Here is a 21,497-nt window from a genome sequence, read left to right as displayed (position 1 = left end):
CTCTGTAATGCTCTACAAGTTCATGGCAGAGCCAAAATCCAAATATGGGTTTCCTAACCTGTGGCCCAATGGCTTTCCATTAATTTCTGTTCGGGAGTTACAGGGTTAGGGAGTTGGTCTCCCAGAAGTGTATTGTAATTTATTACTATGTCTACTGTGAATTCATTCTGAAATTATATATATTTTTTATTTTTTAAAGATTTATTTATTCATTTTTAGAGAAGGAAATACTGATGTGTGGTTGTCTCTCACGTGCCCTGTACTGGGGACCTGGCCCGTAACCCAGGCATGTGCCCTGACTGGAAATCGAACTGGCAAGCCTTTGGTTCTCAGCCTGAGCTCAATCCACTGAGCTACACCAGTCAGGGCTGAAATTATATTTTTAAAGGTAGGAGAAATTAATTGTAAAACCATGACAACTGCCAAAAGCCATTAATGAGGGAAAACATAAGATATCTGGCCTCGCTGAACTAAACTGGGCTCAGGGTGTGGAGACAGATGGAGGCATCCTTGGTACCCGAGGGAGAGGCTGAGAGGTAGTCAGGGTCTAACCGCTGGTGGGACCTTACTTTCTAATGAAAGTCAATCCTTTGTCAATGTTTCAAATGCCTCCCACCTACTGCTGAAGTTCCGCTGAAATGTGGGGGAGTTCCCAGCCACATGACCCTCACCATAAACTCTCCCCCACAACCAGGGGAATCAACAAGTGATGGGAAAACTAGGTCTCTCTTCGAAGTAACAGAAAACAGAATCGAGGGTAATCTTGCAGGGTGGTTAGTTTGAGTATACTGCAAAGAGTAAGATGTATTCTTATTACTATACATCCATCACTTGGCAGCTCGTAAATATGAGGCCTGCTGGACATAGCCACTCAGCAGTTTCGCTCAGTAAATCTAGGGATAGTGGACCTGGGTCTGGGGAGTAGGAAGAAGCGCCAGAGGTGGTCCCACGAGTTGAGTTCATTCATTTTGCAGAGATTTGAAAGAAAGCTAATAGTCTCTGCTAAAGCAGGTATAAAAGAAAAATTCTTGTTCTCAAATCACAGCACACCAGCTAAAATATGTTTACAAATACACTCAGCTGAAAAGAATCACATGATGTCTCTAGTCACCCAGAATCAGTCATTTTCATATGGTTTGGTTCATTTCTTTTTTCAATTAAAAATAAACTTTGTGGGTTCTGTCTTATATGTAAAAACAGTATTTGTTTACAGTAGGAAAAGTAAAGACAGAGATAAACAAAAAAGGAGAACAGTTTAAATACCTATGAGCTTATCACCCAGAGAACCACTTTAAAAACCTTAAATATATTTCCAGGTCACTGTCTAAAAGTATACCCATAGATTAACAAAAATGTGAGCACACTGTGCATACTTATTTTTTATAACACAATTTTATTCACTTAAGAATATACAATGAATATCTTTTCATTATCGGTATCTATCTACATCGCCTATAACAACTGAATGGTATTTTACTACTTGACTGTAACGTAATGTATTGAACTGAGCTGTTATTTATACATGTAAGCAATTTCTATTTACACTTTTAAAAACAATGATGTGATTAATATCTTTACGGCTAAAGACTGCACATATCCTTAGTTACTTCCTTAACATAAATTCCTTGAAATAAAATTTCTGTCCCAAAATAATGAACCCATTTTAAATGAGATGAGGGATTTTGATGAGGTATTAAAAAATACATATTGCCAAACTACCCTATAGTTTTAATTTGCTTGAGTTACATGTCTATCAATTGTATTGGTCAGATCAGCACTTCCTGAAGAGAAACGAGATAGGCACCCTTGGGCTGGTCAAGTGGGAGAGATGTGCTTATATCTAGAATTCTGACGAGTGTTAACTACAGACATCGTCATCAATTACATGATGTAATACTAGGAGAGCTTCTAGTGTCAATTGACTTAAACATTCCATTTTGACTCTCTCTTTGGGATTTGAAGGCTTCTTCCCATCCCTGTGTTTAGTAGTCTTTTTACGTACTTAGCAATATTCTCAGAGAGATTCTAGATGGTTAGTCCCTGGCAACATTCTTGCAGTGCTCTGATTACATGCGTCAGTTAGGAAATCTATCATCCCAATTACGCTCCCAATTAGATGCCAGAACCAGTTTGCAGTTCGACATTTTAATGAAATAACAGAAATGGCATCTGAAGTTCAGGCAAAATCAACAAGTACCTGCAAGACTCAGGAGAGGAAATGAAATGTGTTGTCAGACCACACATTTTCTTTTAAGTGTTTTATTTATTCCATTTGATTCCAAAAAGGACTTAAAGGAGCTTTTCCTTTTAAATGTTTTCTAAATTGGACATTTTCACATCACTGAGGCTGCCAACATCTTCCCTAACATAAGGATATTCTTCTATCATAACTGCTCGCTATATTTGGAGACTGAATGACAAGGACATTGTTCTTAGTAAAGAGGAAAAAATAGCTCATCACGATCATGAATCCTGCCTGGACGACCCTCCAAATGCAGTGATGCTGGGGATGCAATGCCAGTCCCATAAAAAAAATCCTAGGAAGGACTCAATTTCTAGGTTGCATTAAAAAACCTCCGAAGAATCCCAGAACGCCAGGACTCTGGGCTAGTCACTTCCCCCAGGGGAAGTAAGAACTCCGTCCTCCCATGTTCTGAACTGAGAGGATTGAGAGACCACCAGCCTCAGAGGTTAGAAGGGGAGCCCATCTGCCCTAGATCCGCTGGAGGGAACCCTCACCACCCCGCTGGCTTGTCCTCCTCAGTCTCCTGTGCCTTCTTCTCCCCAGGTCCTCCTCTCTGCCGGCACCACACACCACACCTCTCTGGCGTCTGGCTCCGTCTTTATCCCACATTTGGAGACATGGTTCTTTTTAGTCTGTGGCCTTTCTAAATCCTCATTTTTGGACTCTTTTTCCACCTCTCTTCCATTGGTCTAAACCTTGCTGGATATCCTTTCTGTTTCAGGGTCACATGCCTGAAAAGACATGGTCCTAGACAGTGAAGGGACACTTCATGACAAGTCCCCAGTATGCGCAGAGCAGCGACTTGGAAGAAAATTATTTTGTGATTCAGGAAAAAAAAGGAGGGAGTGCTAAAGGTACATTAATGGGGGAGAAAAGGAATGAATGTCATTCAACTTACTTGCCATGTTACCAGTGTTATGCTGAGATATTGCCCATGTTCTAGCTACTCCCAAATGCCACTATTTTGGAAGAACAGAATCATTTTCATTGTGAAACCTAGGATTTTCTGAAATGTCAAGAAAACCTCAAGAAAAGAAGGCAGTTTTCCAGCCGAACCAAGGAGCAAGGGCCAACCGCAACAGTAAGACCCACCTGGCTGGCAGACAGCATCACAGAGAGTCAAGCCAAATGTAAACCTGACATTTCAGCGCATCACCATCTGCAGAGCCCTTTCAATGCCTATTTTATTTGGTCCTCACCATGACTTAGTAGGGTAGGTGTGTTCATTCCCATTCCAGAGATGAGAAAACTTAGGCTCCCAGGGATTACACGACGGTCTTGAGTCCTTTTGTCAGCTTGTCCAGTGGTTAAGAACGTGGGCACAGAAGCAGACCACCTGGGTTCAAGTCCAGGCCCTGACCAATGCTAATTCTGTGACCTGGGGAGAGTCGCCTACCTTCACTATACCTCAATGTCTACATCACAAAACACAAACAAATGACACCGCCCGCCTCACGGGGCTGCTGTGAGGACAACTTCATACATTAAATCATTGAAGAATTAGGAAGTTAGGTGGCCGAGGTCCAGCACACAGCAGACACGTGAGAAATGTGTGCAACCCTCAGTTCCCAGAGCTAAGTGCTGTAAAGCCACCTGAGGTATCCTTATCTTTAACAATTTTACACTGCCTCTGTGATTCATCATTTTATCAGCAGAGAAATTAGCTATTTCTCACAAAAGGAAAATACATGCTAAAAGAAAACCTTGAATGGGATATAATGACTCAAAAAGGAAGAGAAGGGCAAAAGTTCAATTGTGGCTTCTTAAAAGAACCCCATTTATTTTCTGCTTCCAGAAAAATACTGTACATGATTTAAGTATTTTCAGTCATTTTAGAGCACAATGAAAGGTCAAGCTAAATGGAAGTAATATTTGTGTAGCTCATGGTGACTGTCGGGGAGTCTGTTTCCCATGGCCTGGTCCTTGATGTTGACAATGAAGCACTTCTCTGGGCCAGTGCTGAGGAAAAGGGCTGTGTTCTCCCACCCCCAACCACGTGAGCTTTCTATGAAGAGAAGAGAACAAAGATGCAGCTGGCAACTGTGGAGTGCTGCAGAAAAGAGCAATTTCACCCAGGGGAGCAGGCAGTGGGAAATCGGCAGAGGAATATTACCGGGACGCGTTTTTTAATTTCCAGGGGGTTTTTTGGCTATGGGAGGAAAAAAAGGCTGAAATGCAAAGAATGTGGTATTGGGAGGGCAGGGAGGAACTGAGAGACCAACCAAGACACAGGGTTGGCAGAAAGAAACACAGGTGGCTGGAATAGAAGACACCAAAGCAACAAAAAGAGTGTCACGCCAGAGACATAGTGGAAAAGTAGGTATGTCAGAGGACAGCAGCCACACTAGACAAGAAAGGAGCGATCTCTCAGCCCTTTCCTAGTGCACGAGAGGGACTAGGAGCTGCCCACAGTGGGGCTCCCGGCCATCACCTATAGAATGCAGATGGGGCGTGGGCTGAGCCACCTTCCTTGAAATCAAACCTCCTTCTAGAGCATCACGTGAAGCGTGTGCAGTGGCTGAAGTGTGGACTGGGGGGGCTCCAAGGTCAGGTGCAGTGTGAAGGAACCCAGATAAAGAAATCAAGGCATAATGCATAAGAGGTACAGGCCAAAAAGGAGAGCTCACTTGAAACAGGAACATATTCAGCATCAAAACACCAAGTTACAGACTGGTGTCCGGCCCAAAAGCTCTGCATGTGGAAAAATGATGATAATAGGAATGCATTTGTATCGCACTTTAAAGTCGATAATGTTTTAGAACAGTGATCTTCTGTCTCACTTGAATGTTTTTCATGCCCTAATAAAACACACTTTTCCTATTTTGAGTCCCTAAGAATTGACTTTATGTTACTGCAAACAGTTTTTAAAAATCTATAAATACTACTTATAAAGTTTTATCTATAAATAATATACATAAATGCAAATGGTGGATTTTAGATTCTGATTCTATTCTAAAATACCTACTACTTTTCAGGATGACTAATTAAATATAATTTGCATTAACTGATCAAGGTGTAAACATTGTAATACTCTGCATAGGTCATTAAGTATCTCTCATTAAGAAGTTTCCATATTTCTAAACTCTCACACATTCTAAGGGGGTACTATAGATGAATAATTATTTTTAAAAGAATGTATTAAAGGATATCCCTGAAGGGTCTTTAAAAACAGCTCTTACCAGCACAAACAGGAAGCACGCTATAAGGTTATGAAGAATAGTGAAATAAAATGATTGTGGCCTATTTCCATAAAGAAGCGTGAAAAAAGAAAACAAGCTAAAATTACTTCCAGCTTGCTGAGTTGAAATGAACTGTTATGTCATTAGGCAAGTGTCTTATTTACTCTTTGCCCTATATACAATAATATTGTGTGTTGTTGAGAGTCAGGGGTTCACATTAGCATTTTTTAATTTAGGAAAAAGGAGAAACTGTAAACCCTAAGGAACAGTTTTCCAGCTGACATAGTTCAGCATGCCTGAACTATGAGTACTTGTATCCAAATCTTTATTAAACGTTTTGTTCTTGAGACACAAAGATATCACTTCTGACCCAGAGTCAGCAGAGCATTTGCTTTGAGGTTCTTTTTTTTTTTCCTTTCAGCTTTGACAGTAAACTTGTGCCGATCTGCTCTCTTTCGGTCATCTGGTTTCCTATGTGACTGACTACATACATTTGGGAGACAGCTGCCTGACTTTGGGAGGGAAATCGCAGCTTGGAGAAGGGAAGTGAAGCAGAAAGCACAGCTTTGGCCTGGGCACAAGGCACCAACCAACTGATGTGTTAAAAGCAAAATCTATAAAGTAGAAACCGATACTGTCAGTATGGTAAGAACTCTGCAAACCTATTTGCATTAAGGAAAGCTGAACATTTTCACTGGTTATGCTAACTTCTGGAGTAAATTAAGCCTTTTGGAAAGTTACATCAATTCCTTCTATACTGTAGAGTTTTCACATTTTTCTAGGTTTTGGTTTCTCTGATCCCATAGTGTCCATCACGGCACTCAGCCTGCTGAGGTCTTTTGTAGCCTTTATCACTAGCTATACTCATTGTATGTATTCACTTGGTTACTTGTTTCTTCATTGTCTGGCTCCACAAGGACACTGACTGGCTCCATGTACTGGAAGATCTCAAAGTTGGACACTGGTTCTTTGATCGGAGTTAATCTGGCCCAATATATAATTCACCAATACACAGATCACAGGAAGATCTGCCTGAATGCATTCCTTCATTCAACAGATTCTAACTGAACATCTCTGTCTCTTCCATACCAGGCAATAGGCACAGCACTGGGGGTGGGATGGGGAATACTGGTAAACAGAACTTACATTAAGACAGAGGCCTATTGCAGGGTTAACTAAATACATTATGCACTATCCTGCTAATTCTTTGAGCAGACCGTAGGGAAAGAAGAAAAGAAGACATCAGCTTATTAATCAGAGAGCAAGTTCACAGAGTACAAAGCCACATCTCTCCTACTTCTTTGATTTTGTCTGCCTAACACTTTGTCGCTCCAGGTGAGCAACAGAGGCCTCTTAATTGGCTTCCACGGCCCTTTTCAAGCGTTCTTTTCAGAAAGCTTTGCAAAAGTCTTATAATCAATTGTGCTATTCCAGAAAATGTTAATGCTCAAGGTACCTTTAAATAAAAGGACAATCCTTTTGAGACTTTTTTCTCAGTAACAAGGAATGCAATTAGGTCTATACTTGGCATTTTGTCAGTTTTCAAAGCCAAGAGACCTCAGGGTTAGGAAAAAAAGCTACCAAGATGCTTTTGCCATTGACTATGGCTGGCCCAAAGTTCCAGGGTTAGAGCCTGAGAAGGTTTATCTCTTTCCTTTAATTTCCCATGTAAATAATTTCCAAATACCAAGGCTTACACGACCCAGAATGCAAAATCTTTTCCATTACTGTATCGAAATATTATGTATGCTGTGATTTGTTGTGATTGCTAGTCTTTCAAAGCATTAGCCAGGACATCTGCAAACTTTGGGACAACAGCTGCCAATACAAGGTTAGCATTTCATGGGTCAGCACTTAAAATCTGATGAATAATAAACCATCCTGGAACCAGGGTGAGGAATTGGGCGGGTAATATATATTGAGAGTTGGTAGAAACATATGAACTATAGATCATGTCATAACTCAGCACTCTGGAAAACAGAGGCTAAGTAAAAGAATGATTGCTATTACTATATCTCCTTCCATGCTATTGTATTAACAATGTAAAATTTGGTGATTTCAGATGTATATGTGCAGAAAAATTTCTGCACTCTTTACAGCTTTACAGTGAATAACCCAAAGGGGACAATACTCTTTCTAGGACTTGTCAGGGCACTATTAGAAAGCCATATATTTAACTCATTTGGAAAATACTCATCAATTTTTTAGGTATATAAAGATTTTTATCCTTTTCATTCTTGAAACATTACAAGTGATTGCTTGGGTCCTGGTAGGACAAATCTACGTATCGATACCTACTTGGTGTGAGGAACGACTGCATCTATCTGGTTAGGGAGAGCTGCGACATACTCAAATATACTTTAATAGGCTCGGGAGAGAAAAAATTAAGGTCCTTTAATAGTGGACCACTTCCCTGGGGTGTGCAAACTCTAGCCACCGCCCTTATCAGCTTTCTACCTTGGCATACATTTTTAGGGCAACTCAGGTTGTCTGTGAAGGGAGGCTCAGCTTCAGGAATGAAGTGGACTGAATGCCTTCTTTCTAACAAGAGGTAAAGCAGTAGTTAAAGGTAGAAATGGAGTCCAACCTTAGAGAAACAGCCTAAATGAAAGGACACCCCCTTAAGACCCGCAGAGAATGTGCGGCATCTAATGGGAGTGACCTCAAGTCCAGTGCCCAACCAGAGAACATGAGAGGAAGCCCAGGTGCAGTTAGGGTTGTTGACGTTTATTGAAGGAAACAATCATATGTTTTCCCATATTTATATTTCTTTGATTCTTTTTATGAAAATTCCTTAAAGAAAGTTGAGTCATTATCTTTTAATTAAATAAAAGCATTAGTACCAGTTGTAGGCAGACACTCATCGGGACCCCTGGTTTTCTGCAATGGCCCAGATATGTGTGGCCAGAGCTCCCAGGAGTCCTGTCTGTAACTGTGCCCTTGTCCCCTTACTGAGGCCAACAGGTCAAGGGGTGGCTGATCAATCCAAATTGGGTGAATTGGATTCTCTCTTCTAGGGGCCTCCAGCTTGGAACTGTGAAACCCAGAGGGTGGAAGTCATCAGTGTTTGGTCAAATTAACCGCAATACATTAAGGAAAAGGGCCACAGAACCCTCTGCTGTGACTGCCGCAGAGCTTCCTTGGTTGAGTTCCTTCTTTCAGTTCCAGAAGGTACCACAGGGTCCTTCCAAGAAAACATTTTAAAAATAATTCTTCTTTGGTTTAAGCTAGACAATCAAAGAAATTTGCGGGTTAAGGACATCAGCACTTTAATACAAAGTTACATTTCGTTAAAGGAGAAGTAAGTACAAGGGGCATGCTTATAATTCCTTAGGTTTGTAGGAAACCCTATTTGTTCCAGACGCTCTTGCACATGGTTCCTGTAAAGGTTGTGAAAGTGTTGCTGTCATCATCCTCATGACTGAGAAAAGGCAACGGTATCTAGGCTGAGAGGATTTGCAGTGGGGCCTGGTTGCTGGCAAGTGGCAGAACCAGGCTTAGGAACCAGTTCTACTGACTGCTGGTCAAGCGCCCTTCCCAGTGCAGCCAGGAGGCATGTGCGTCCAGTGCTTTCTATTGCTCCTGCTGTGGCACGTCCTACCCGATGGTAAATCCTCAGTTAAAAGGCAATGTTACAGAGACTATAAACACGGCAGACGAACAGAGCTCTTCTGAGTATGTATAAGTATACATATTATATATGTACGCACACATAATTCTGTTCTCACTTGCCAACTCTAACTCAGTGGCTACAAGAAGTTTTTAAAAAGTAGGCTATATAAATTATTGCTGAATCGTTGATACTTGCTAATAGAAAGAAATCGGCACTGAGCCCTGACTGGGGTGGCTCAGTGGGCCCCAAAACCGAAAGGTGGCCAGCTGGCTCCGGGTCAGGGCGCACGCCTGTGCCCCTGGTTGGGGCAGTGCCAGGGGCAACCAGTGGATGTTTCTCTCACACGCTGATGTTTCTCTTTGTTCATCCCTTCTCCTCTCTCTAAAAAATAAATAAATAAAACCTTTAAAAAAAGAACTTAGGACTGAGAGGCGCCTCCTTTCAATATGAAGAGCAAGTTTGCCCTCTTCAACACATTACAACTATTAGCAGGAAGTAGCCTTCGACTCCATGGCAGAGGTGTCCCGAAATGTTTTCGTCTTAATGTGTTTTGAGCTTGTATCCTCAAATATGTTTGGTTATTTGTTTATAATTCATATGCATGTATTATTATATTAACAGGTTATATACCTCATAAAGCATGAACAAAATAGAAAAGAAGAATATAGCCAATGCGATGTTTTGCTAACTCTGATTATCTCAAGGCAAATGCACACAGGATGAGGTTCATGATTAATTAACCGCAGAGGATACAAATCCATATGCCTTCCAGATAATTGAGAGTTTCGTGGCTGGCTGCCTGCCAGATCTGATTTAATGGTCACTGTCACTACTTCATCATGTGGCTGACAAAGAGTTCATGCTAAACCTTGCCATTTTCTTGTTGATGGCAATATTAAAATTATCTTTAATGTATGGGCATTCTTTGCAGAGTCCTTTTAAGTACCTACTAGTTTTGGGGGTTGTTAAAGCTAAAATACAGAGTTTGTAAACCCAGTTACCCAAGCATGAGGTATTCTACAAAACAACCAAAGCAGACCAACCAGTGGGGAAGTCACTGTGAAGGCAGAGCCTCACCTTCCTCCCTCTCTCCAGCTGGTGATACCCAACAGGCGGGCCCGACAAGACACCAGTGTCAATACAGTCACCGTCCGTTATCATGATGTTTCAAGGCAAAATGAGTCTGAATGCAAGTTCTAATCAATTCCTTCCCCCCTAAGTCAATCTCAAGACCTCCCTGGGGTGCACACCCCCCTTTGGAATACAGCGAGACAATACTTCCTTCTGGAGCCACTTAGAGTCACAGGAAAACTCCAGGCCTAAAACTGTGGAGGACAAAACCAACCCAACCCAGGTGGAAAACACAGTGATAGTGCATGTTCTTAAACTTTTAAAATCATGAACTATAACTCACAATCAGAAAAGCATGTGAAACATTAATGTTTCATGTAACCGACTATCTATTACCCATGTAACTACCACCCCGTGAAAAAAACAGAACATCACCAGCGCCCCCGGAAGCCCTCCAGGTTCATTCTCTATCCCAGGACACGCTCCCTTAGTTAAGCATATGCTATCTTAATTCTTACAGGAATAAACTTCTTGCCTTTCATTATATTGTAGTTTTAGCCACTTATGTATGTACCCCTTGGCAACAGAGTTCAGTTTTGACTGTTTGCACACTTTATATAAATAGAATAAGATTGTTATGTATGTTTTTGTATCTTTTTCCTTTAAACATTATGTAGGTAAGATATGTCTGTGTTATTGTGTGTAGCTTTAGTTTATTCTTTTTCCATCACTGTATAGTATCCTATCTTGGGATTACATGATTTATTCAGGCATTCTACTGTTGATAGACATTTTGAATGTTCTGAATTTGAGATGACCACAAACCATGTGGCTAAAAACATTTTACCTGTTTATGAATACACATGAATATACATTTCTCTAAAATGCACATCCATGCAAATGCACTCTTGTGCAGGTAAGTGAAATTGCTGGGTCCCCTCTAACTTAGTTTAAAAAAATCCTAAGTGAAGGTAATTCTAGTGCATCTCTCAGCAATCAATTTTAATATTAACTAACTCTTCTGTAGCCATGAGCTCATTAAATTACTAGATTTATCTTTCCCCAGACTTTCACTTCTGGCACAGTCATTAAATTTGTACCATGATATTAAATACATTTAACTGTGTTAAAAATACTTTGAAAATTTCCAATGAATTTATTGAAGCCAAATGCCCCAAATCTCCGCCCCTCACATTTTTTTAACATATTGTAAGAACACTTTCCTTGAAATGAGGGCCAGCTTAGGCTGAGAGAACAAAATGTTCATTCAAAATTTAAAGCAATTTTGCAGCAAAAAGTTCCAAGTTAACACTCATATTGATCAAGCATGAAGAGCCAAAAATGTTAGTCCTGTAGCCAAGCTGAGGAATAAAAATACAAATAATAAAGATTAATTCCAACCTCAGAGTCTCCAATGTTCTATTACAGTCATGAGTGCCCTGCAAAGGGACTACATAAATGAGACAGCCTTAGGCGACAACATGTGGCACCAGGGAAACCCATTCAGAGGTCTTCCATTGTCTCATTGACAATAAACTTAATAACGAACACTCATTACAGAGTTCTCTGCATATTAGGGCATATATACAATGCTGTTTTAATCCTCAGAACAGTCCTACGAGTCGGAACAATTATTCTCTCCACTTTCAAAAGGAAACTGAGGCACAGGGAGGGAAAAAGTAACTGACCAAGGGCCCGTGGCTGTAAGTAGCTGAGCCGGGGTCAAAACCAAGCTTCCTGGTGCTTTGGTTCATGCTCGACTGCACTGACTGGGGACCTGTTAGTTCTGTCGTTGTCATTGTCGGCATTGTCATTATTTTGATAACAACAAGAATAGCTCTTTAAAACCCAAGCAAAAGTATGAACCATAAGGGGAAAAAAAAACTATGTACATTTGTTTTCATTTATGGAAATTTTACGAAAATGATTGTAACCAAGCAGCTCTAATTCTACGAGAACTAATTAAGAAATGAATTAAGGGATTCAACAGATACCCAAATTAGTCATTAGGGCTCAAAGATCTGGAGTTCTGGTCTAAATCCAGCTTTGGCACTTGCATCCAAAATAAACATGACCAGATAAGTACCACAGCTTGTGATTAAAGCGGATTTATATGGCTTATGCGTCCACATGGGAGAGGCCTCTTCCTAATTGAATTCGGACACCTCTTTGGTTATTGTGAGTTTCATCTGCCATCTCATCACTCTTTTGTCACTGCTGGCATTAGGGTTATGCTGAGTGAGAAACCATTGCAATCAGTGATGTCTGCAGAGTGAGCATAAAAAGATAAAAGAAAAGCCTTTAAACTGTAATTAAAAAATTCCTTAAGTGTGCTCACATCTTTGAAACTACTACTGACTCTACTAACTGGCAAGGTGAGTTACAGAATGGACGTCCAATGTCACTGTTCTGGGATGAGCAGCCAGTCAAAGTCGTGTTTCAACACGCGATTAGAGTAATCTTTTGCAGGCCAAAACATTCCTGCTTCCCACCTCTAATATGATTAGTGACAGACAGCTGGAGGCATCTCATTCTCCTGAAAAATATGATCAGAATTGTTTTCAACTGGTCCTTCTTTCCATCAAGCTGTTTGTTGCCTTCCAGCAGAATAATCAGAGTTTCTGATTATTTGGTATGTTCCAAGAAAACAGGAATTGATTGTGCCCTTGCATGTCTCATAGGAGAAGGCTGCCAAAATGTACAATGTAAACAGTAACTCTTCGGTTGCCTAACAGAAAGAAAAACTAAGAATCGTGTGTGTGTGTGTGTGTGTGTGTGTGTGTGTGTGTGGTGTGTGGTGGGGGTGGGGGTGGGGGTAGGGGGACTGGGGGAGAATGTCAACCAGGAGTTTCTATAATAATTCTCTTTGAGCAACAATAAAGACAGTGTTTTCATGGTGATTCAGGTTTCAGATATGAGGAAATAAAATATTCTATTCTATTCATGGAAAACAACCAACTCCCACCAACATTAATAGCTCTTTTCAAAAACTTAGTCATCTTACTACTAAAATTTCAGGGCTACGGAAAACAAATCAGGTTTAGGTTAAACATTCATGGAAATATCCAGGTGCAGTGAGACCTCATTAATTTTGGACTATCTCAATTTGATATTTATAGTCATTTGACAAGGTCTGAACCGGAGATGATCTTTTCACAATGAATATACAACTTGCTAAGCAAAAGTTCTGGAGGGGAAAATACAATGAACCAAAAATAACATGCTTCCTGTCCAGCAAATGCTTTTGATGAACCCCTTCAAATACCAGTTACTGATAAGAACAATAAGTACCATTTAATTGAAAGTCAATCTGTACAGTTCACTTCGTATACACGAGGTACAAACATCCCAACAACTCTGCAAGATGGGTAAAATTATCCCCGTCTTAAAAAGGAGGAAACTGAGGCTCAAAGAAGCAGGCGACATGCAAGACTGCACAGTTACTAGGCAGCAAAAGTAGGCGGCAAAGCCAGCCAGGTTGTCTTGTTCAGATGCCTATGTCCTTCCATTCCCACCCAACACTAAGTGAGCCCTAAAGACCGCAAGTCAGACTCCTAGGTTCACTGGAGCGAGCTCTGCAACAGCAGAACAACAGCAAAAATGGCAATCACTGAGAGGAGGGAGAGGCAGGTACTCTGGCTCCACAGCCCGCTGCTCTTAACCATAATTCCTTAATTCTTTCTACATCACAAGGACATCTGTAAAATACTTTTTTACGTGGTACTTTGAAGTATTTTTCATGCATAAAACTACCCTAGAAAACCCATAGAAATGTTGCTGTAGATGGAGAAGGGGGATGTAAGTGAGGCAGAAGTGCCTTGTATCCACTGCCCCTCCCTGGCACTCCACTAAAATGACTTCAGTCCCCACACCTATCAAAACAAGAGCTCTGGTGTGGAGACCCTGAGAGGCTGGAAAAGGCTGTGACAAGGCTGTGACAAGGCTCTGGGAGTCAGCTTCAGGTGCGAGGACAGCTGACCATGTGCACCGGAAGAGGCTACGGAGAAGGGAAGCATCATCTCTGCTTACCTGGAAATCCACGGAGATACTGTGGAAAGCAGGCTGGGTTCTGGTGTGCTCTAGGAAAAAGGAAATTTGGGAGGTCAGATCTCACATTTAGCAGCCACACCGCCCACTTCCATGCTACCCACACCCAACTACAGGTTCTGGTGTCAGACAGACATGGCGTTTGCCCTTATTCATGCCAACAGCTGTGCAGGTGGAGTAACCTCTGTGCCTCAGTTCACTCAGTTGTGCATGGACGATAATAACACCTTCCTCAGAGTTGTTGAGAGGGATGAATAATATATAAGTTGTGAATGAATGTAGCACACAATAATGGTATTTTAATAACAGCAATAGCTAATATTTGTTGCTTGCTTGGAAAGTGCCTAGCATTATTCTAAAGTGTCAAATAGGCTAACTCTTCAATACTCTGAGGCAGGCACTATTACCATTGGCATTTTGCAGATGTAAAATATGAGGCACCTAAGGGTCAAGTCACCTGTCTCACCAAAGTATACAGTGGATCGGGGATTCTGCCTGTGACCATCTGGCCCCAGAGCCTAGATTCTAAACCATGATTGATATCCTGCCCAACTTGTTACAAATAAGTGTTAGATATTATCACTATTGTTGTTATAATATTCCTTTTCCAAGAGATAGCCTACAATATATAACCACACAGCCCCTCTTGGGCATAGAGACAGGTGCCAGAATCACGAGTAAGCCAACCAGTCGCTCACTAAGTCAACAGTGGCTTCACGTGTTCCCGAGGATGCCTGTGTATCAGCTGGTCCATTAAGCACTGTGTGGGGCTTCAAATGCTCTGGTCACCGGTCCTGTGGAGTCAGATCAACCTTCATGAAGCAGTGGGGACAATGACAAGGAGGGAGCACACTGGAAAGGATGGGACAGGACCTCAGGACACTGGATGCTGTGCCTGGCTATGGCACCAGCTCTCTGGGTGACCTTCTCCAGTCAGCTGACCTCTCTGGATTTCATCTTTAAATGACAGGACTGACCTAGATGCTCTTAAGCCCTGAGCTTCTAATCTACAATTCTATTCTAATACTTTCGATCAGACTAACTTTTCTTCCCGACAGTCCATTTTTGAGAGAATAGATTGGAACCCTTCATTTCTCTCACAAACTATGAACACAGCGCCAGGCATCCTGAATAGTGCCCAGGATATCAGTGGAAGGCCCGGTCTTTGCTCTGTAATTAGCTCTGTGAGCACGATGAAGTCTGCCACAGGAAAGGCTGGCAATCAGAAGACCGGGGAGAGGACAGCCCGGAGGACAACTGTGCATGCCCGTGGGCCCAACTGGAACCCTGGGAGTGCCTCCCAAAATTCGGTACCGATCCCCAATCCAGGGTTCTGGAGAAGTCCCAGATGCCCAGCAGTCTGGGGGAGGGGTACCATGCCAGATGATGGGACAGATAAGAATGTCTATGAAAAAGAAGGCAGAAACCAGGCAACAAGCAAGATGCTTGGGCTGAAGGTTAGATTTGTTTTCTAAAAGTAACAGCGTCGTGTGCAACAATTCAGAGATGAGAGCTCGGCTGGCACCTAACTAGGGGACTTTCTTGACCTTAATAAAGTCTACTACTGGCCGTTTTGATAGCAATCTTTTCTTATGCGTGTGTGAGAGAGAGTACACACGGGCCTGCACCTTTGAGAAACATTTACTTTGACACAAGATGCTACTAACTTTATTTGAAAATCAGTTCATCACACTTAGATATATTTGCTTTCACAGAAACTCCTTAGAGGGGAATAATTCAGTGAGTGTAACACTGCCCTTAAAAAGAAATTGATTTTAAAATACGTTTTTCAAACTTTTGACAAAAACAATTTTCTGATTTTTTTATGAACTACAAAAAGCAAATATTGTGTTGGCAATGTCATAAATAATACAAGCTGTTAGATGAGATATTAAACATGTATAGATTTAATTTTTAATAAAGACTTTTAAACATACCCCAAAATATCCATCAATCTTTGATGTGGAGAGAGTAGCATTTTGATAAATCCCACCTCCTACCATAATAGAAGTCAGCACAAGATGTCTATGGTTCTTAGAGGAGCAATGATGGTGTTCTTTATGGATGGTTACATATTTGCAGCACGTAATTTTAGAGGGCATGGAGTGGTAGGAGATATAAAAATGTATTATTTTGGCAGGTATTCAGGTAATGGACAGAGGCACTGTCTCTCCCATGTCTCTATTGAAGGACCTTGTGCATGGGAGTCTCTAGAGAATTTGGTTCCCAAATTAGCTCAGAAAGAAATTCCAAAACTGTTTTAAGCAAAGGCGACACTATTGGAGGACACGCATAAACTTCAAAGATGGTAATTCTGAGGAACAGTACTCTCCTGGACATATAAATCATGGTTTGCTTAAGCCTGGAAAAAATAATTAAAATTTTAGGAGTGATTATATCTGAGATGAAGAATTATGGGTGATCCTTTTCTTCTTTATAATTTCCTCTGCTTACCAAACTTCTTACAATAAGCTTGTGTTACTTTAACAATTTGAAACAATTGTTTTTTCAATCTTATGATATATTATGGAAGACCGCCTGATATAAAAAGTTAAAAGGCTTTGGAACCAGACAAACTTGGGTTCAAATCGCAGCCTGTACCCTTTCTAGCTTGGTACCTTCACATAAGGTACCCAGCAGCCCAGATCGCACATAAAATGGAAATAACAACACATGCCTTGAAGCATCATTTTGCCTATTAGGGGTGAGATACTGTAAGTGCTTAGCACAGAGTAGGGGCCCAATAAATGACAGTCCCTCTTCTATTCACAGTACACGCACAGGGAAGAGAAGTTAGCCCTTTCTGAGAACAGTGAATAAACTCCATGGTGTTTATAAACTGATGCTTCAGGCCATTTGTTTATAGAAACGAATGAGGTTTTGACAGGTAACTTTCAGAAATCTTCTAACAGTTAAAAGTTCAGCAAAAGAGGAAGTAGAAATAGCCTCTGCCCCGTTCTCCTTTCCATCACAGTTATCAGATGCCCACAGGTGAGACGCCTGGATTCACTTGTGCCTGCCACTACGCGGTCCGTTCAGACATCCTCGGCCGGGAAGGGGGTCGGAAGGAGGATTAAAGCAGACCCTGGGAGCACAGCTGCGTGGTCAAGATCTTTCCCATGCCGTCATTCCTTATGACGAAGAGGAGCAAAGTAAATTAGGTGATTGCTTAAATGAGGGGTGAGGGGCAAGTTATGAATTCTCTGGCTTTTCTTTTTTTTTTTTTACGGTAGCCATGTTGATGTTCTCACCCTATTCAGCCAAAGGTAGCTCAGTCAGTGAGGTTTGAGATAAAATACATGTACTCAATGAAACATGGCTGCCGGGGATAAGTCGCCCTCGGTTGTATGTTGCCGAACCTTGACTACGGCAAGAAATATTGATTTAACTGCCTCTCATATCAAGCCAGGCATTTGTTGACATATCAAAATGAAAAGTATCAAAACCATGCAAAAGCTTGATATATAGGTCAAATCCCATTTTAGCTCACTCCAAGGGACTGTCCAGTCTTTTGTACTGGAATTCTGTTCTAATGATGCTTGCCCGAATCGCAGATAACAGGAATTTTCATTATGAAGGGATTTGCTACATAAATGAATACTGGTATAGATTTTTAGGTAGTACCATTTATTGTAAAAAGTACAGCAAAAAAAATCATTACAAATTTAACATCTCCCTCCTCCCAAGTCTGGAGGTGTATCTCGCTTTCTGTGGGAAGTATGTAATGTTGTCTCCTTTTCCATGTCTGACTGATCTTTGCTCCTCTCACAGGGCCCAGTACAGAGCAGACCTTCAAGAAATAGTTGATGAAGAAATGAGCTGAATGAAATGTGGTAGCAGGGCAAATGAGGGAAATTCAGAACAGGATAGGAGATACGAATTTGAGAAAATGAGTCAAAGTGAGAGTTGGCCTCCTGTCCCAGCCAGCATAGCATCCTCAGGGAGTCCAGGGCCCGCTGGTCTTCCGTTGGCTCCTTAGTGCTGAGTGATCATGGAGGCTTGTCTAGAGTGTCCAGCACCCAGCTCACACACTCCCATCTCTGGGAAACGCCTCGGAGACATTTCGATCATCAACTAAGTGAAACACTTGCGAAAGGGTGCTACGGCACAGCCCAAGCTAGGGTGCCACAGAGCAAATTGTGTCCTGCTCTTCAGATTGAGAGAAAGTAACTGCAGGGAAGCCAGTAAAAGATGGGGAGGTTGGCCCCTAGCAGCCCGGGGGAAGGAAGTGCGTGTGGCCCCAGGCTGGGGAGTTACTGCATTGCGGCCAAGCTCAGAGGCAGTTTCTGAGCCCTTACTGATGCAGCCAGGCTTGGGGGGAAAACGAAGAGAGAATTTCGAAAAGTTTTTCCGGATGCCACCCAGTGTCAAAATTCCTAAGTTCTGGTCCTCTTTCCGTCTCCCCTCCAGCAACACAATTACTTTAATAACCAAAGAGTTTCCTTTAAATTTTTGTAATTCAACCTTTTGAAAATATGTTTTTCTACCTGATAGTCTTTCCTTGGAATTTTTTAATTGAAAGCTACAATAATGCATCAAATACACAAGTTTTGCTTCTGTCTTGGAAAAACGTAATGCCTAGTTTTATAAAGGTCTTGACTGTGTTGAAAAGAACCACCTGTTCATGACAAGGGGTTCCTTCCCTCACCAGAGAAATAGCCATGGGAGTGAGCTGTGAGAGACTTCAAGCTAGCCAGGGGTCTCCAGGGTAGAGAAGGCACCTGTCCCAATCTCTGGATAAAGTACAAAGAGTTAGGAGAGTCTAGTGAGGTTAGCCCCAGGAGTGGTGCAGTTTTACATATATTTTACAAGTATTCCCATCATTCATTTGACAATATTTTAAATGGTAAATCAGCTTCTCCTCAAGAGGGATAACCTATGGCCATTAATTAATAACTGATCATAAATGTGCATTAATTAAAAACAAATCATAAAAGCACTTCTGAATTAGCCAAGTGGTTTGCTCCCTACACTCAATCCTCCATATGACGTTCGTGCAGTTGTCATTATCTCCACGCGAGAGCTGAGGGAGTGGGGCTCAGAGATAGCAAAGCGCTCTGCCCAGTGTTCGACTAAGCAATGGGGCCACATCTGGAATCCCATCTCGTATCCAACTGTCTGCTCACAGTTCTAATTACTCACTACTTGTGTGGAGAGTCCAAATTTAACCTAGGGGGCCCTCCCCACCTGCAACACCACCATGGCGACATACTCTCAACAGGTCAAGTTAGTGGTCATGTTCTACCAAGATCCTACACCTTTTTTAGTTATTGGGCTATGAATGACACTGTCCCTCCTTTGCAAGAACTGAAATGACGAGAAATGACTGAAGAAAACTAGAACAATTCAAAGGCAAGAATGCATAAGCTCAAGGGCTATAAAAATTCAAGGACTTAATAACCAAAGATAGCTTTCCTGACTAGACAATAGTTGGTTAGAAACTGTGCAACAGAGTACCTCTTGGATATGAAATATTACATACTAGAGTTTTTCCAAAAAGATTTTTACATTTATTTTTAGAGAGAAGGGAAAGGAAGGAGAGAGGAAGAAAAAATTGATGTGAGAGAGAAACATGGATTCCTCTTGCACCTACCCCAGGACCAAACCGGAAACCCAGGCGTGTGCCCTGACTGAACTCAAACTGGTGGCCTTTTGCTCTGCGGTCTGTCGCTCAACCAACTGGGCCACACTAGGGTGTTTTCTTTCATTTTTACGAAGAACTAAAGCCTATAAAATGACGAACCAGGACTCCCCTGTTCAAAGACACACCCTCAATTGTTCCTTTTTCAAAGAAACTGTGTGTTATGTACCAACGGGCCACACCTATCTCATCATCTTCATATTAATTATTCACTTTTCCTACAAAATTGATTGCCATACTGTACGCTGTAAGTCAGATTTGAGAGCTGCTGAGATAAATGTTCTGAATGGCTGACTTCTTAAAGACAACCTGTCAGTTCACCAAATAATTCTTTAGGGGTTACTCCCAGTACTCTTCATGTCTCCCCTATACCTATACTTAGACCTGCAGCAATGATTACAGCTCCTTTCTGGTGTATCATCATCTTACAGTGAAGGCTGAAGATTTTTCCTTTTGACCCCTAACATGAAAGTAGTGAAACTTACAATTCCTTTCGACAGTGTCAATTTGCTCTGGCTGTTATTACTGTTTAATTTCTATATTGATTTATGTGAAATTCTCTAATTCCTAGGGAGATAAGTAAGTCTGGCTTAGTTCATACAACTAAAACAATGATGACTTTTGTACGATTGACTAGATAAATATTTTCTTCCCTGAGGTTTGCTTTCATTGTGTTTTATTTCCTTTGGTTAACACCTTATTTTAATGAGGCCTAATTCCAAAGCATGTAAGAACATATGCACACAAGAGGCACTATACTGAGTAAGCCAAGAGTTCAGCCAAGTGTCCTATCTTTTAGGTGGCACGAAGTGACATATTTGTAAAAAGCACAATGGTAACTATTCATTCCTCCAGCCTTAAAAAGATAGGCATGGACTGCATGCCAGAGTGGAAAAGCATAGGCTTTGAAACCAGACAGCTGGCTTCAAATACCATTTCTGCCACTACTACCTGTGGCCTGGGGCAATCTGCTTCTCTCTCCTCAAGAGCTTTTTACATCTGAAAAATTTGGGTAACAGATTTACCTCAGCAGAGTTGTGGAAGAATTAAATGAGAATTCTGCTATAAAAAACCTACCAAATACCCTGGCACATTAGCAGACACTAAAGAATTGCTAGTTTTTTCCGCTTCTCTACAAAATGCCATTAGTAATTCATTTTGAATCTGTTGTCTATGTACAAAAAATAATGTAAAGGATATTAACTGTGGTGCTCTTTATGATAGCAAGGAACTGGAAATGGTGTAAGCATAGGGAAATGATTACATTAGGGTACAGTCATACACTGAAATGTATGCAGTCATTCCAAATATTTTTCAAATAGTATTTTATAACAAGGGAAATTGCTATGCTAGAATTTGAGTGAGGAAAACAGACAAGAAAACCCATATGCTAATAGTAGCTCACATTTACTGAGCACTTACTTTGAGCCATGCAGCATGCTCTGCACTTTGCCTGCGTAGTCTTATTCTTACAATAACCCTACTAGATGCATCCTGGCATTATCACCATTTCACAGAAGTAGAAACCGAAGTTTTGACCATTTAAGTGATTTACAGTCACTATATAAGTAGCATAGGCAGGATTGGAATCTCAAAGTGTTTGATTGCAAAGCACTTCTAACTACTCTCTGACTCTGATTCTTCAGTACAGATGTCCTATGTCCACCGTGAAGCCAGTTCCAACACACACAACTGAACAGA

At 41.3% G+C, this 21,497-nt stretch overlaps 1 protein-coding gene across 4 annotated transcripts in view; it reads right to left on the bottom strand.

Moving 5' to 3' along the window:
* Positions 1-21,497, bottom strand: part of SPATS2L (spermatogenesis associated serine rich 2 like) — a 162,708-nt gene that overhangs the window by 127,011 nt on the left and 14,200 nt on the right. For all 4 annotated transcript variants that reach the window (XM_037167536.2, XM_037167533.2, XM_037167534.2 and 1 more), the window contains exon 2: positions 14,138-14,187. The gene's annotated coding sequence lies outside the window, so the exon portion shown is untranslated. The remainder of the gene's footprint in view (positions 1-14,137; positions 14,188-21,497) is intronic.

The sequence above is a fragment of the Artibeus jamaicensis genome, unplaced genomic scaffold (assembly GCF_021234435.1).
Source record: "Artibeus jamaicensis isolate MK-2021 breed Jamaican fruit bat unplaced genomic scaffold, CSHL_Jam_final contig_391, whole genome shotgun sequence".
Taxonomy (NCBI): domain Eukaryota; kingdom Metazoa; phylum Chordata; class Mammalia; order Chiroptera; family Phyllostomidae; genus Artibeus; species Artibeus jamaicensis.
Note: the sequence above shows the minus strand (reverse complement) of the source record. Positions and strands in the feature narration are given on the sequence as shown.